The sequence below is a fragment of the Anas platyrhynchos genome, chromosome 9 (assembly GCF_047663525.1).
Source record: "Anas platyrhynchos isolate ZD024472 breed Pekin duck chromosome 9, IASCAAS_PekinDuck_T2T, whole genome shotgun sequence".
NCBI lineage: Eukaryota > Metazoa > Chordata > Aves > Anseriformes > Anatidae > Anas > Anas platyrhynchos.
Genome location: NC_092595.1, coordinates 29,138,881 through 29,155,618, shown reverse-complemented (window position 1 = coordinate 29,155,618; position 16,738 = coordinate 29,138,881). Strand labels below are relative to the sequence as shown.

At 41.1% G+C, this 16,738-nt stretch overlaps 1 pseudogene; it reads left to right on the top strand.

The window, feature by feature from the left end:
- Positions 1-2,533: 2,533 nt before the first annotated feature.
- LOC140003209 (ubiquitin carboxyl-terminal hydrolase 42-like) lies at positions 2,534-15,840 on the top strand (annotated as a pseudogene).
- Positions 15,841-16,738: the final 898 nt, after the last annotated feature.

The following is a 16,738-nucleotide window of genomic DNA, read 5'->3' as shown; positions in this document are numbered from 1 at the left end:
AAAGAAATAAAAATAATAATAATAATAAAAAAAAAAAAAGAAAAGGCAAGCTAATATTGTACTTGGCTGTGAAAAGGGAAGGGGGGGATCATGCCCCAGGCTAGTGAAGCTGTAACATTTTGCTGGGGCTGCCTGCAACAACAGATGCATCTCGTTCCCCTGGGCTTCCAGTCCTGCCTATTCTCTTCTGCTGAACTTGGCCGCTCGCAAACATTCCCTGTGAGTACCACACCCCGGGCTTCTCCTGGACGCTTTTGATTTGATTGAATGATGGCACCAGGCATGCTCCTCTTCACCAGGCCTGCTCTTCTGCCCCAGAAATCATGTAGCGAATTCATTGATTGGAAAACGTGCAAAATAGGTGGGATCTGGGGTGACTGGTAGAAATCAAAAGGGTTTGAAATAGGCGATGTGACCGCAGCTTAAACCTGCAGGAAGGGAGCATCGACCCGAATGGTTTATCTGAATCTTCAGCTGCAACTTCTGTAAATACCAGCTCCTTCTCCTCATTTGCTACCATGGCAGTTTGCAGACTTTTGCTGAGTTAAAAGGACAAATCATAGTTGTGTGCGTTTGTTTGATCAGGCCTTTACCTCAGCGCTCACGTTCTCAGACTGCTGGGGTTTTATATTTTTGTCATTTTCTTAGAAAATGGCGAATGATGCATATCCCGGCTTCCAGATGATTAGTTCCTTTTGCTCCCAATTTGTGTCAGGCTGCGTTTGGTTGGAAATGAAAATGTAATTGCAAATTCCCCTCAACAGCACAACATGTCTGTGGTATTAATTAAAGCACTGTAAATACGTAGAATATCTGAGAATGCATTCCTTCGAGCATGGCCGTGTTTTTTTAAACCTACAGAGGAGGCAAAATACGGTATTTAGGCTTAGTAGATGAAATGTATTGCTTCTGTGGTGGCAGATCCGTGTCTTGAGATTTTAAACCTGGTGTATCTCATGCTCGAGCCTTCAAAGGAGATGTTACATAGACAATAAAACGTCCTGCTTTTCGGGGAGGGCTCTCCTTAGGTCACTCAGAAAACGCCTTCAGTCTTCACTCACTGCAGCATTCACAAAGTGAATGCCTTCCTGTAAGGTTAGTCACCGATGGCCACTCATTCCATGCTTTCACTAAGAAAAACCTTCGCAGCTTTGAATCTGAATTTCCTGCCCCGCGTTTAGGTGAGCCCGGAGCGGCGTCAGGCATTGCTGGGCTCCTCGTCCGGCGGCGATGGTGAAGTGAAAGATGCCAAAAGTGAAGTTTGACAGTGAGCTCGGGGGCTTGTGCTGGCCCGGTGGCTCTCTAAGCCCCCGTGTCTGAGCAGCGGGAGCATCCGAGCAGCACAGGACGGAGCTCAGCAAGAGGCTGGGGTCAGGGCACTGCTGCAAATAGCAATGCTTTGCTGGCTGCAGAAGTTAACCAGGTACACAGCACTGTTTTACTACATGGTGGAGACCTACGGAGAGTGTTTCTGCCCTCCTTTTTAGCTGAAACATCCCCAGATTCTAAGGGGAAAAGGAATAGAAGGGACTTGCGGAGCAATGTTCTAGTGAAACCCAGCCTTCCTAAAGAAGCCTGCCTGAATAATTCCTGTGAATAACAGACTGTTCAGCTATTTCCTAACATAGAAACGGTGCTGACTGCTTCTTCAGAGTAACATAAGTTAGTGATGCTACTGAAATAGTTGTGGTTCAGACGTAGATCTGATTTCTCCTAAGCACGCTGAATTCACAGCTGTTGATCCTCCAGAGGAGGCTTTGCAATTGAACACCTGGAGAATAGGTAAATTTCCCGCTGTTGTTCTCCTCTCCTCTTGTTTTGTTTTGTTTTGTTTTGTTTTGTTTTCCTAGTAGCATAGGCTTAAGACTCTGAAGAAACGGGCTGCTTTTTTTCATTTCCAACACTGGCTGTTCCTTTTGAGCCCCGCCTTCTATTTTTGCAGTCACAAGATATGTGAATGTAAATTCCTGGGAGAGAGGTAGAAAACTCTGTTTCAACTGGTGTCTTTTTCGGCTATGTGGGGAGACCAAATAGGGTGGTTTTGAATCTTCTGGCTCTTATTCAGAGCAGCAGCATGTGGAGGGAGACAGATGCGTGTGCTTTTTTAGTGCAATGGCTTCAGAAGCAAGAGGGGAAAAAACACTTTCTCTGGGAGCTGGAGAAGGTGTCCTAATCGCAGGAGAGGTTTCTAAATGGCATATCTTTGCGAGTGTTCCTGTAGTCTGGAGGTTTTTGTTTGTTTGTTTGCCTTTGGAAGGTTTTACTGTTAATCTTCACGTCCTTCAGCAGAAGTGAGAAATGTGATTTTATTTTGTGCAGTGTCGCGGACCCTCCGAAATCTACTGGGAAGGATGAATACCTCGCACAGTACCAATGTGATGACAGTGGAGACAAGGAGAAACCAAGAAGATCAAAAGAACGTGACCTTATTTCAAAAGAAAACGTTTTGTACGGCAAAGAGTCTTCTGAGCCTGGTGAGAAATTGCGGCAAACTTCCTCTCTCAAGTGTGACACTGAATGTAGCTCTAAAAAGCTTTCCTCCTCAGCTATTGCAGAGAGATGCCAAGGTAGAAAGGACAAGACTAAAAACACTGAGAAAGAGCATTACCAAAGCACGAGGGAACATGCTCCTAGTGAAGAGAAGGAGAGTCAAAAAGCAGGTCCTTCCAGCGGCCAGGTTCAAAAGGCGTCACGCTGGAGCTCCGAGTTCGGCAGCATTCCGAGACCGTTTTGGCGGTTGTGGAGACGGCCCTGGCTGAGGTGGCTGCTGCTGTTGCTGCTGTCCCCTCTGTCCTCGCTGTTGCCGCTGTTGCCGCTGTTCCCGGACCTTGGAGACCTCCGGCGGCTCCCTGTGACAGGCCCTGTGGCCCCGGGGAGCTGCCCGCCGCCTCGTCGGCCAGCCCGGCAGCAATCCTGCCAGCACAGAATAGCTCACTGCGTTTCAGGGTAAAGTGACGATTAATTTCTATTTCCTGGCCTGGGTGCTGCTTCCTTCTTTAAGGAAGCTTCAAGGTTAAAGGTTAAGCTCAGTTATGTCAGGGCCCAAGTCCGTTTTGTGAAGGGGCTCTTGTACGAAAGCTTAAGCTGGGATTGACTCTCTGCTAAGCGGAGGCCAAACGTGTACCTACTGAGAAGCAGGTCCTAAGTGATAACATTTTCTAAAGAGACTGCTAAACACATCTGAACAGTGCTGCTGCAGAACTCTGAATGGGGGGATAGCAACTGTCTTAACTGATCTGGAATCTTGAGTTTACTTTTCAGTGGACAAGAGGTGTGTCTCTCAAGGCAAACAAAGAGAGGAGTAACACCCGATACTCATGTCAACATAAATTTATGCTCAGAGCGTAGGTGTAGGAACAGCATCGGTATGTATATGGAACATCGGGAGAGGAAGCTCTGTCGGTATTTACAGTTTTTCTACTACCTTGTCAGAGAGACGTTATCTCCACATTAGAAATGGATGTATTTTGAAACAGTGGTGGTGGATCGGATTTCTTCTTTCTAGTGTTAATATTTGCTCTTGAATCGTACTTAATACCTGGTAACGCCTCAATCAGTTGTCAAAAATAAACTTAAAAATGTGTAAGGCTTATCTCGTTGGTCAGTATAAAGATCAAGGCTTTTTTCCTTTTTCCTTTTTCCTTTACCTTTTCCTTTCTTCCCCAGTGTTGTTTTTCTTTTCTCCTTCTCACTACAGTCTTAATTTTGTTTCTTGTCCCTTAAGTGTGTTTTCAGTGTGTTGCTGAAACATTTTCTCTTTCAATCCGAAAAAAGGAGCTGTCACTGGTGAAGATCGGAGCTTATCTGAAAATCCCTGAGCCCAGGAGCTGTCACCTTAGTCTTCCAGTCGGACAAGGACGACTTCATTTCTCGTGTAAATGCATTTTTCAGGTTTGCGTATTGTTTTTTCAGGAATGGAAAGTGTGTATAAAATGGATTTAAAATTAATCTTAAATGTAAAATGTCAAGGGAAAAAAGTTCTAGTTTCAACCTCTGCACATAATTTGCCAGCTGTGGGACTAGGAGTTTTCTTATTTACTGTGTTTTGTTTAACGTGTCTGAAGTTTAATGGATAGCAATCAAGGCGTGCTAGAAATCTGAAAGCACTTTATGCTTTGTTCTCTCAGTCATTTTGGTATAACAAACTAGCTTATGTTTTAAACGCTCCATTAGGTTAGTGGTTTCCCTATAGGTAACAAGTCCCTGTGTGCTACAGTAAGACAGTAACAAAACATGAAGTATAGAAGTTCATCCTGTCATGGATGCTTCTGCCTACGGACACACAATTATGCTTATTTAAAGCGGTATCACCTTGAAACCTAATCAGCATTTTAAAAAGGACTTTGTAGCAGTTATTGGCTTTTGTCCTGGAGGGCTGAGGTTTGTTTTGTTTTGTTTTACATTCAGCATTTCCGTTTCTAGCTTACATTGCCCTGTTGTTTTGCATGAGGAAAACGTGCAACTTTACAAAGCAGAACGGAAAGAGCTGCTTTTTAGTCTAACGTTTCAGTTTTTTGTAGGAGTTTTAAATGTGGTAGGAGTAAAACACCAGAAGTACTGCTGCCAAAGTTATATTCAAACTCGTATTTCGTGGAGAAGCAGAAGAAGCCCAGGGAGAAATAAATTTGCAAACGTGCTCTTCATGCTCTCCTTTCCCAAGATTTCTCTGAGATATAGCCCATCCTCTGTGGGTTTTGAGGTATATGGTTCCCAGGAGTGAGAAGGAGGGCCAAACATCTCTCTTCTTGGATCTCAACATGCCAGGGCTTTAGTGTACTGCCACTTACGGCTCCGCTTTTTCACCTGGAAAAAGCGACCACATGATGTAGACTGAGGAGCCCTCACAAATTAACTTGCTATCACAAAGTGACGCCCAGAAAAGGTGTATTTAAAAGCTAGGCTCATTATAGAATAACAACAAACCCCTCATGATTGGTGCAGTAGACAGTGAGGTAGAGGGCGATCCCTGGAAAGACAGAAGAAAAGGAGCAGTGAGTTCTGGGTACCTTTGTGCACACGAAACAGAAAAACGCAGGCAGTGAAGTAATAGTGTTCCATTACTAACGCCAGCAATAGATAATTGCAACAATTACCTATTAGATCATAGGTAATAATTAACAGATAATTGTGCAACTCTGGAAATCAATAAATAACTGATTCCCCTCAGAGAATGTCTTCTACATTTTTATATTAAAAAGACTCCAGAGTTGTAATGGATTAAAATCCTACGGAAGTGAAAGAAATGGCATCAGCCACTAGTTCTGCAGAAGCTAAAAGTAATACCAATAGAGTTTAGATGGAAATTTTCACTTTGTGTGTTTAGTTTGGGGATTCTTTTTAAATCATTCATACCAGCGATTTAGTTCTTAAGGCTGTTTCTTTGAGATTAAGTGACAGGACTTCTGCTATTCTTTTCTTCTTGGAATGCTTCTTGATATTCTTACGTCAACCAGAACTTCTGTCTCTGTCGCAGATGTCAACAATGACCGTAGTTAAGAAGCCCAAATCTTCAAAGTCTAAAAAGCCCTCTTCAAGGCGGTCTGGCAAATCCAAGAAACCAAGTACTAAAATACTGATGTCACGCACTGCAAACTGGGGCCAGATACCGCCTGCAGAAGATTCAAGCCAAGTCTCTGTGGCCCAAGGACGTGGAGGTGCTATTTACTGTAGATCATCTGAAAAATCTAAGGCTTTTGCCCCAAGAGATCTAAGTAAGTGTGAGCTTTATCCTGACTCCATTTTCTTCAAAGCAAAAGTAGAAAATGCAGTTCTTACTTGTTGCACTGATAGAGAAGGGGACTAGTGTGAACAAAGACTTCAAAAGCGAATCCCCTAAGGCAACTGAAGTGACTGATGTTACAGAAATTAATTTTGATATATTTACAGTCAACAGAGAAATATGGGGAGCTTTTTGTAATGCACAGATTCATCCATGTCTTTTCCGTTTTGCAAAGAAAAGTGTTTGATTGTTGCTATTCACAGCTTCCATTTTTCACACGTTTTTTGAATGATAACATTGCTCAGGAAAAGATCTGGTATCTGTAGGGGTACCGTCATTCCTAGTTACTAGTTTTTACCTTTTTTCCGTATAATTTCAAGTCTAAGCTTGTGGTTTAAGTTATAATAAGGAAAAAAACAGTAGTTGAGTTAATCAGGTTAAAGATTATAGATGGAGAGGAACTTGGCATTAGGTACTGCAAACAGAATGGCAGTTAGCCTTGCCTTAGAAAAATTAAAATGGTTGACGAAAGCTGGTTTTTTGTTTTTTTTTTTTTTTCCCCAAAACATTGTGTTGACCAGCCAATTTGAATTTGGCGGTATTAAAGCTGTCTGCAATAATTTTCTTCTGGCTTGGATTGTAGCTAGCTCCTCTAGGTGCTCCTGCAGAATAGTATTTTTTTAAATACCTTCCTTAGAAACAAACAAACAAAATCTCTTTTTAAATTTAACTTTCTTGCAGTCGTTAATGATGGAATTGCTCCACCACAGAGCATTCTTTTTCCACCTGAGAAGATTTGTATGGATTGGCGAGAAACACAAAGTGTTGGAGTTGGCCTGTACAATCTTGGCAACACATGTTTTCTTAATGCTACTCTACAGTGTTTGACCTACACACCCCCACTTGCCAATTACATGCTTTCTCTCGAGCACGGCCAGTCATGTGAGTACTTTCTAAGAGTATTTCAAATCTGTTGGACAGCTCTGAAGGTGAAAGAACAGCAGTGATTCTGAGACAAGCTTATTTGCCTGATTTTACCTGTAGAAGCTGGCTTTGAGCACTGTATTAGCAGTGGGCTCCGAATAGCATACGGAGTGCAATTAATGCACTGTTTGTTTAATGAATGAATTTATTTATTTATGTATTTATTAAAGGATCATTTATTGCTTCGTGGGAATAATGAAGTGCATTGGACAGTAATGCATTTAGTAGTAATTTTAGAGAGTAATACATTTTTCAGCCTGTGGAGTTCACATTCCTGTCAGCCTTTACAAATGTGACTTTGCAGTAGTCTTTTAGATTTCTCATCACAAAATGCATTTGAATACAGGCTTAGTGGATACTTTTATTCTGTAAAGTTGTGTGAAATGAAATGTTACAAGACTGTTGGGACATTGGCATCTTGGGAGAATAGAATGTAGCAAGGAGAGTGGATATCGTATCTATAGTTTAAATTTTACTTAGATGTTTGTTTGTAGTTATGGATATTTTGCTGGACTGGGATGCTTTCTTCTTTCACTCTTCAGGTCGTGAACAAGATTTTTGCATGATGTGCACAATGGAGACTCACATTAACCAGGCCCTGCGTTGCACTGTTGATGCCATCGAGCCTACGCATGTTATCAGTAATCTCAGTCGTAAGTGGCTTCAGATGTGTTTCTTTTCGATAGCTTGTAATCTTCAAATACTTATTTGATGTGTATAAGTGGTTTTAACACTAGAAAGAAGAGAGATTTTAGAAATAGAAGAATGATTTCATTTTTAAATGAGGTGAATACTATCATCTTCTTCTTTAGGAATAGGACAACATTTCCGTTTTGGCAGTCAAGAAGACGCACACGAGTTCTTGCGCTATACTGTTGATGCTATGCAGGAAGCGTGCTTGAATGGAAGCACTGAGTAAGCATAAACAAGTTCACTTTCATACATTCTCTAGCCCCTTCTAGTCCTTTATTTACTATCAAAAATGATCTCTAGCACCTTTTAGTGCCTTATTTACTATCAGCAACGAAAGTCTACATCATCCTTAGTTTTCATAAAACTCTTTGAAGAGTTAACTCTGCGCCTTAAATCTTCTGAGGTCTGATTATAATTTATTTCCAGATTGGACAGATCTTCTCAAGCTACCACCATCATTCATCAAATATTTGGAGGATTTCTAAGATCGAGAGGTACTTTAAAAAATATTCCTGTCCTTAGAACTGATCTGTGTCTTTTGTCGGTAGTAAAGCAGTCTGTAGTTTGTCTAAAGTAGTATCTGGCAACAACTTGAATTTGGACAGTTAGTCTCCTTCACATAAGGTTAAGCATTTATATTTTGCTTCCAGTGAAGTGCTTGAATTGCAAAGCAGTTTCGGATACGTATGAGGCATTTCTTGATATCACTTTGGATATAAAGGTAAGATGTTTTCTAAATATAATTCATGATGTTTAAGTACATGCCTAACTTTCTAAATTAAACTTGTTTACCTTAAAAAACCAAACCACATATAATGTTAAAACGTAAGAGCTTGGTGGTGCTAAGGAAGTGGATTGGACTTTGTCCTTCTGTGGAACCCATGTAAATAGTCTCCACATTTGCATTGGGTTTAAGGGGAAAGAATTCTCTTTCTGCAAAAATTATAATGCTGTCATACTTCTCTGTTGTTCTACCCCAATGTACATCTAATTGTTAGACTGATGAATTTGTCCCCAGTATTGATGACAAAGCACACTATAGGTGCTGTCTAGGCTACTGGAAAAGTATTTGTTCCGAAGTCAAATGACTTCCAGGTGAGGTCAATGCTGAGCATGCTCTTTCTGCCTCCTTCTTCACAGTGCTCATAGTAGATCGCTGGAGTATGTTAGTAAGATTCTCTTACAAACTACTAGTACGTCTCTGGAATTTTGAATTTACGGTGACTTTACGCTCTTCTTTCTCGCTCCTCTAGGCGGTTTCATCTGTTACCAGAGCTCTGGAACTCTTTGTGAAACCTGAAGAGCTGGGTGGAGAGAATTGCTATAAATGTAGCGAGTAAGATTTTGACGAATTAGGTCTTAATCCTAGATGTCAGTTTTATATGTTGCATGACTCTGTTGGACTACCTCTAAACTTTGGATCTACTTACGAGTTTTGTGGAAGTTTATAAAACACTTGGATTTTTGTTTCTTTGGAGGGGGGAAGTCTTGTTCAGAGGCATTCCCTATGGGTTTGCAATTCTCTGGCTCGTATTTTGCCATCAGAATTCAAAAAGAGATACTTTTGTTCTTTCTATTTATTAGCTCTCGACAGTACTTTTCTTGATGTAAACTGCCCAGTTTCCGTTGTTCTCTGGGCTAGTGGCTAATTTTCACTGCTTACACTGTAGGTCCTACCTTGGAGCGGGCAATGTATCAAACTGAACTATTGTGTTTCAAAGGATGGCAGACAGTTTCAGTGTCTTTCCAGACAAGCTCAGTACATGAAGACTTCCTACTGTTAAATGTCTCCCTCCTGTAGAATGACCATGTGCTTCTGTTGTATTTTTGATGTTGATAGACGACCTATGTTGGAGATTATTTGCAATTTCTAGTCCTGGGGACCAAGGCTCTCTCGTTCCACTTTCATTATTTGTATTTCCCTTGAAAGCTGAAAGAATGTATCCAGGATTGGAGTTCAAATAGCCACTTTTGTAGACCAAGAAATGGTACCTTGCCATCCAACCTGGTAATACCCTTTCGTGAGAGATTCCTGTTCCTGCTATGCCCGGGGTTTTGGGAGAATTTACCTTCTTCACTGTATTAACAAACCTGACACGCAGTGCATGGGTTTATGAAAAGAAAAAAGACCAACCTATTATGCAAGTAAATGTCATTCAAATAGCATAGGCATGCGTGAGACATTAAAACGAGTTTGTTTTGGGGGCGAAAAAAGAAGATGCCTTCAAACACTTATCTCTGCTTGTTTTTAAGGTGTAATAAGATGGTTCCTGCATCCAAGAGATTTACCATACACCGTTCTTCCAAGGTTCTCACAATATCACTGAAAAGATTTGCAGATTTCACAGGTGGAAAGATCAACAAGGTATATTTACCACTGTAATGCAACTATATCATTGTGTAATGGGACATCCCCCAAAGCTGAAAGTTGTTTATATTTTCAGACAGTAATTGTAGACTAACGACTATGGCTTATTCTTTCTCTTAATATCAATAAAGTTCCCGCTTGACAAGAAGCATATGCTTTCCTCTGAGAAGGCTGATTCATCAGGAAACAGTTCTCTGCAACTTCTAGTCTTCAACATTGTTTATGGGAAGACTTATTTGTAGTGAATCAAGAAATATCTTCTAGAAATATATTCTAGAAATAAATTCTAGTCTGTGTTTTTTGGAAGTGTTTTTCTCTGGCTAGTCCACGAAGTACTCTGGGATAATTTTCTATCTTCTTGGTCTCTCTTTAGGTGGTGAAATATCCGGAGTATTTGGACCTGAGAGCCTACATGTCACAGTCAATGGGAGAACCACTGCTCTATGCCTTATACGCGGTGCTGGTACATCACGGTGTCAGCTGTCACTCAGGACACTATATATGCTATGTAAAGGTAGAAGTCAACAGCATTTCTAACAGGGTAAAGGTTGTGCTGGCAAACCAGTGAAAGCGTGACTAGCAGCTACTGTTTCTAGGGAAAAAGATTTCATTATATTTTTATTTGACACGTGTGTATTTTGTTCCTATCCGTGATTTCATTTGGAACACGTGCAATTCACCTAAAGAAATGGTTGTCTTTATTTGCAGGCTGGTAATGGACTTTGGTATCAGATGAATGATGCTAAAGTAGTCCGTACTGACATTAAGAGAGTTCTTGGTCAGCAAGCTTACATACTTTTTTATATCAGGTAATAACAAATCTTAACATGTGTTCAGAAGAGATTTACTTTCCTGTTATTGATATTTTTCTGTTTTGCAAGTGTTTTTCTTGCTATCCCAGGGAAAGATTATTATTTGTCTAATTCAGTTCTGTCTAACCTGAAATTCTCTGTGTCATTTATTATCTTTTGTTGCTTGGCCTGAAACTGCAGCACTTGTGTAAATTGCTATCTATGTGTTACCTGTAGCTGGCTAATTTAGAGAAGGAGAAAAATGAAGGTCATCTGTCGTGTAAGAATGAATGATTGTTCTGAAAGTGATAGTCTTAGTAGGAAGACTGTTCTCTCCTTTTCAGTTTGTAGTCTTGGCGAAGCCTTCTGTAGAGAAGGCTTCCATATCGTATGAACTGTTCCTCTAAAATTATAGGATGGGATTTAATCCAAGAGTAGGCTGAAAGAAAAACTAAACTCCGATCACTGCTCTTTTCTGAAGGCGCTATGATTTGACACTTGGAGAACGTGCGTTTTACTTGCCAGCACCATCTTATCCCTGTTCATTCCCTCCTGGTCAGCAGGGGGCTAATAGTAAGCAGGCTGGATTTATGGGACCACGACTTCTTCCTCATATGATTAAGGTAATTCAGGGAAGTGGGAGGGCAGGTAACGGCACCAAACTGCTAGTGGGTTTGGGGTTTGGTGTGGGGTTTTTTGTTTGGTTTTCAGCATCTTAGTTTTGTTTTCCTTCCCATGCTGCAGCTTTCTTCACAGCCTTCATGCTACAGCCAGAGTCATTCAAACAGTGGTTACTGCTAAATTGTGCAGCCATGAGACTCCATTACTTTATACCTCCAAGACAGCTTTCTAAAGCACAGAGAGCTACGCTCTTTGACAATTTAAGCAGAGTGTACTAATCCTCGAATCATTTAAAAGAGGACTTGTTTTTCCTATCGTCGTCACTTTAGCTAAGACAGGGAAAACTAATTGTCTTATTCCTGAGCACCAGAACAATTACTTCAGGCTTTTCAGGGTATGTTTAAAGGGGAAAATAAATATATTTGGGAATAGCAGCAGGTAATGTTAAGTTGTTTGGCTGGTTTTCAAAGATGATGTTAATTTGATTCCAATCGGCTGTAAACCAAAAGCAGGAATTGAATACGCTTATTGGACTTGCATTTATCTTTAAAGGGCAGTGTGTTTTTCTTTGTAGGTGTTAAGACCATTTGTAGAAATACTCAGTAGGAGAGTTTTGTGTTTCAAAATGTTAAATGCAGTGTTTGCGTTAATCCATCTTGCCATTTCTTCTTTTTAAATACAGAATTCAAGCCGTTTAAATGGAAATGGATCCATAAAAGAGGACGCAAAGACCACTGGTGTCACCCTAAAAAGGCCATCTTCAGCACCACCGATGGCCTGTGTTCAAAACCAGACAATTACCAGGCCTTCAATTACTGATCCGTCAAGAAAACAGAAGATCACCTCCAGTATTCACAATAAATTGCCTGCTCGTCGGACTGTGTCACAGCCTGACTGTCTTAGCAGTGCTGCGGAGGACGAAGATCTCTACCAGGCTGTTCCTTCATCCACAATTACAAATTCGGTAATGCAAATGAAGCAAATGCAAACAAGCAAAAAAGTTTCTGATGAGATTTTTGTGGAGCCAACAGTGAATGAAAATCCTAAACTCAGCTCTGATAACACAGTCCCTTACGGTGCAGAATCTTCAGGAAAATCTGAGGAGGAGTCAAAGGGCTTATTTAAAAGGAATTGCAATGCAATGTCCTCTAATGGAATTTTGGTTGGAAAGGTAGTCCGTACATTGCAGCATTCCGGTTCTTCCTGTCAGAATGCTGACGAAGGAAGATCCCAGCATGAGCTGCCAAAAACCGATTCACTAAATGGTGCTATTAGGTTAGTTAATGAATCGAAAGAAAACGGACTGAAACTTGATGATTCCACTTGCCGAGTTGAACCTGTTAAACCTTCTGAGATGTTCTTTTCTAAAACAAATGGATTGCTTGAAACATAGATTTGCTCCATCGAGAATTTCTCACCTATGATGTATTCGGGAGTGTTTATTGTGTTCCTAATTCAGGTGAAATACTGAGAAAACACAGCACAAATGTGATTGTAAGACTTTGTGGTATTATCCCATTAGAATCTGCAGACCTGAGCTTACATTACAACTTGTCAACTTAAGCTCAGCTGAGATAAAAATTCCTAAGTTTCATAAAGTAGATTTTGGGAGGTGAGTTGGGGTTATCTTTGAAGTGTAGATAATGCATACAACTCAAAACGGTCTTGCTTACCATTTAATGGAGAAATTCTGACAAGACTAGTCCTCAGTACTACTACAAATAGTATTTTTTTGTCTGCTGACTTGTGCGTTTTGATTGCAGATGCCTGGAGCTATGCCTTCAGTCAATCGAGAAATCATCACGGAGTCCCTCACAGCCAGCCAGCTGAACAGCTTGTCAGAGGAAACGAGGTAAAATGAGCACAGTCTGATTAAGACAAGACCTTATGGAAGTTCGTTACGGTTTTATCTGTCTACTAATAGTATTTAATGGAAGGATTTAAATTAGTACAATTCCATGCTGTATGTCCAGCGTTACGAACAGAACTAATGATCAGCACTGAGCATATCACTCTGATGCAGGTTGGTGCCTCAAGGAGAACTTGTGTTCCTTCATAGAATGTTTTTCCATTTTTCTCCACTGTCTGGAGAAACACTGGCTGTTCCCCGCTCGCCCCTATGCCTTTTTTCTCAGAGCAGCAGGTGGAAGGAGACGGATGCATTTGCTTTTTTAGTGCAATGGCTTCAGAAGCAAGAGGGAAGAAAGCACTTTCTCAGGGAGCTGAAGAAGGTGTCCTAATCACAGGAGAGGTTTCTAAATGGCATATCTCTGCGAGTGTTCCTGTAGTCCGGAGGTTTTTGTTTGTTTGTTTGCCTTTGGAAGGTTTTACTGTTAATCTTCACGTCCTTCAGCAGAAGTGAGAAATGTGATTTTATTTTGTGCAGTGTCGCGGACCCTCCGAAATCTACTGGGAAGGATGAATACCTCGCACAGTACCAATGTGATGACGGTGGAGACAAGGAGAAACCAAGAAGATCAAAAGAACGTGACCTCATTTCAAAAGAAAACGTTTTGTACGGCAAAGAGACTTCTGAGCCTGGTGAGAAATTGCGGCAAACTTCCTCTCTCGAGTGTGACACTGAATGTAGCTCTAAAAAGCTTTCCTCCTCAGCTATTGCAGAGAGATGCCAAGGTAGAAAGGACAAGACTAAAAACACTGAGAAAGAGCATTACCAAAGCAAGAGGGAACATGCTCCTAGTGAAGAGAAGGAGAGTCAAAAAGCAGGTCCTTCCAGCAAGAGGAGGTGTTCTCAGAGCGTGGAAGTTGTTGAGCAAAAGCGTCACAAGCAGGAGCACTGGGAGGGAAGCAGGTGCAGATCTTTCCCTGGTGAAAGAAACAGCCCTGAGAATGGCAGAAGAGCAGTCAAATATTCAAAGTACAGATCTGGCAGCGGAGGAAGATCAGAACAAGGTAGCAATAGATATTACCGATCCAAAGGGGAAAGAAGTTGGAGCAGAGAAAGATACTATCAAGATGAAGCACGGAGGTGGGAAAGTTGTAGCTATTACAATGATTACTATTCACCTCATGCGACAGGAGACAGTAGAGAGAGAAAGTTCTCTCACGGCGATGCAGCCTTTGACAAATGGACTGCAACTTACTACGGCAGGTCACATAAGCATTATCATTACAAAAGTGGATGGCCTCACGGTTCCCTCTTGAGAGATGAAGATGGACGTCGCTTTAGCACACCCCGAGCAGACTTGCATCGTTGCTCGGTATCTCAGCAACATTCTGGAAGACATTCTCGTGAAAGACATGCGCTTCCACCTGTGTCAGCTCATTTGGAGAACTGTCGCCAGAAAAATGAAACAGAAGGAAACAGAAAAAGAAAATCTACCCGTGCAGAAGGTAGTGAAAGTGAAATAGAAAGGAAAGACAGAAAGATAGAAAAGGAGCTTTTAGGTGGTGAAAAAAATGCAAAAATATCACAAGTTCTAGAAGAAAAAGAAGTCTAAGGATAAACATGGAGAGAAGGATTCCAAGTAAGCAAGGATTCCAGCATACTCCGCATTTTTTATCCTAATTCTTTTCTGGGTGCTTCTCATGTATTCCTTCTTTTTTTTTTTTTTTCTCCTTTTTTTTTTCTTCTCTTTTTTTCTTCTTCTTTTTTTTTTTTTTTTTTTTTTTTTTTCTGGTAGTTTCTAAGTTACTTAGATAGCATCAGCTGGCTGGGGATCATGTTGTTAGGTTGATCAGTGAAGATAGGAAAGCTATTGCTGAATTGTTTCAGAGCACTAGCTTTGGACCACATAGTTGGAAACACATCCGTACACCATTCTGGATTAGGTTAAAAGTTTTTTCTGCTTGCACGTATTCCAGAGCTAGCCATTGTTAATGATCTGTGTACAAACCAGGACCTATGGTCCTCCAATCTGAGGGCTTAAGTTTGCTACATCTAAAGTAAGTTGCGTGTGCACAAAGCACCACAAAATAGCTGACATGCTGCAAATCACCACCTGTGGTAAAATAAATAAAGTTTCATATAGGCAACAAGTGCCACATCTTTTTTTCTCTTTTAAACTTGCATGTTTCTTTCAGACTTCACGATTTGTGTTTCTGTGTGCTCCACTTTGACAATGCCAATCCCAAGCGTAAAACAAGAAGAAAAAGGAGAAGAAAAAGAAGAAAAAAGAGAACCAGCAGGAAAGTGAAAGGCTCCTTGGAACACTTAGATCCTCATTTCCAGAAGATAACGCGGGAGAAGAAGGAAGAATCCCATCCTCCAGATGGCTCTTCATGTGAGCAATGCAGAAGTGAGAGCAGTAAACAACCTTACAAGGAAGGGAAGCCTTCCAGTGCAGGCGAAAGCAAGAAATACACCTCCGTCTCATCCAACGAGTGTATTAAAGGTAAGCGGCCGCAGTGTGTTTGAGGAATTCCTTTTCTATTAATGTAGAGATTATTTCCAACAGTCTTGAAGTGCTTGGTGACTTAACAGTCTGCTGGATATTAAAAAAAAAAGCTGATGGACTTTTTCTTTCCGTTTTTAAATGACCACTAGGAAAGAATGCCTGAAATAAAGAGGTGAAAGGCAAATAGTTTTCATTTGGTGTGATGATTAAGTGGCAAACAAGAGGAAGAGTTGCAAGATCCCTTCTTAAATTCAGTCCAGCCAAGTAGGAAAAGTAAACGTGGACAGCTGTATCTTGGCAAAGAAGATAGTAGGGAGCAAGGAGGTTTAGCAGTCAAGATGGAAGGTGATGCCATGAGGCTTACAGGCTAGTAATGTTCTAGTGAAACCCAGCCTTCCTAAAGAAACCTGCCTGACTACTTCACGTGAATAACAGACTCTGTTCAGCTATTTCCTAACATAGAAACGGTGCTGACTGCTTCTTCAGAGTAACATAAGTTAGTGATACTACTGAAATAGTTGTGGTTCAGACGTAGATCTGATTTCTCCTAAGCACGCTGAATTCACAGCTGTTGATCCTCCAGCGGAGGCTTTGCAATTGAACACCTGGAGAATAGGTAAATTTCCCGCTGTTGTTCTCCTCTCCTCTTGTTTTGTTTTGTTTTGTTTTCCTAGTAGAATAGGCTTAAGACTCTGAAGAAACGGGCTGCTTTTTTTCATTTCCAACACTGGCTGTTCCTCCTGAGCCCCGCCTTCTATTTTTGCAGTCACAGGATACGTGAATGTAAATTCTTGGGAGAGAGGTAGAAAACTCTGTTTCAACTGGTGTTTTTTTCGGCTATGTGGGGAGACCAAATAGGGTGGTTTTGAATCTTCTGGCTCTTATTCAGAGCAGCAGCATGTGGAGGGAGACAGATGCGTGTGCTTTTTTAGTGCAATGGCTTCAGAAGCAAGAGGGGAAAAACACTTTCTCTGGGAGCTGGAGAAGGTGTCCTTATCGCAGGAGAGGTTTCTAAATGGCATATCTTTGCGAGTGTTCCTGTAGTCTGGAGGTTTTTGTTTGTTTGTTTGCCTTTGGAAGGTTTTACTGTTAATCTTCACGTCCTTCAGCAGAAGTGAGAAATGTGATTTTATTTTGTGCAGTGTCGCGGACCCTCCGAAATCTACTGGGAAGGATGAATACCTCGCACAGTACCAATGTGATG